Here is a 1,092-nt window from a genome sequence, read left to right on the forward strand (position 1 = left end):
TCCTGGGCTCAAGCAATCCTACTGCCTCAGCCTCCCAAGTAGCTGGGACTACAGGCATGAGCCACCATGCTTGGCTAATTTTTTTCTATATATTTTTAGTTGTCCAGCTAATTTCTTTCTATTTTTAGTAGAGATGGGGTCTCACTCTTGCTCAGGCTGGTCTCAAACTCCCGAGCTCAAATGATCCACCCACCTCGGCCTCCCAGAGTGCTAGGATTACAGGTGTGAGCCACCGCGCCCGGCCCGTCCCTTCTCTTTTTCTACTGGCTTTTTCCCTTCAGTATACCAACAGGATTCAAGTCTCCCCCTTTCTTGGCTCCATATCCTGCTAGATATATGTCTCTCTTTCCATTTACTTCCAATTTCATGAAATGGTACTGATCCTTTGTAAACCAGGATCAGTTAGGGTATTGTTGACATTTAGGGCTCGATAATTCTTTGTTGTAGGGACGTATTCTGTGTATTGTAGGATGTTCAGCAGCATCTATAGTCTTTACCCACTAGATATCAGTAGCATTTCACCAGTTGTGAAAACCAAAAATATCTCCAGATTTTTGTCAACCCCTGGGGGTCGAAATCACCCGTAGTTGAGAACCTTTGTTCTAAACAATATAAGGCAGTTATTGAAAATGTTCATGTTTACAGATCTCTTTATTACCAAACTAATGGACATTTCATATCCTTGATCACCCACTTCACTGTTGAAACTCTTTTCTCCTTTACCTTGCTACCTGTATTTCTTATTTTGTTTCTTTTTTCCTTCTGGAACTTCTTTTTATTCTTCAACTCTTAAAATTTTAAACTTCTCCAGGTATCTGTCTCCTCTCACTTATACTCTGGGTTACCTCACCAAAATTATTGCTTCAGCTATCATAAATAAGTCAATGAGTCCAAATCTCTATCTTTATCCCAGATTGCTTTCCTGAGCTCCAGACCCATGTATCCAACAGCTAAACACAACAGCTTACTGGAATCTCCACTTTGGATCAATGTTAGACACCTCAAACTGGTCTGGAAAAGACAAGTCCCTTCTATTAATTTGGATGACTGGTGCTATTGACTGAGACATGAAAGATTAAGATGGATGGGGTA

General features: G+C 40.8%; 1 protein-coding gene across 3 annotated transcripts in view; it reads left to right on the top strand.

Moving 5' to 3' along the window:
• RNF111 (ring finger protein 111) overlaps positions 1-1,092 on the top strand; it is a 104,111-nt gene that overhangs the window by 1,349 nt on the left and 101,670 nt on the right. The window lies entirely within an intron of this gene.

This window comes from Propithecus coquereli, unplaced genomic scaffold, assembly GCF_000956105.1.
Source record: "Propithecus coquereli isolate 6110/MARCELLA unplaced genomic scaffold, Pcoq_1.0 Scaffold57, whole genome shotgun sequence".
NCBI classification, from domain to species: Eukaryota; Metazoa; Chordata; class Mammalia; order Primates; family Indriidae; genus Propithecus; species Propithecus coquereli.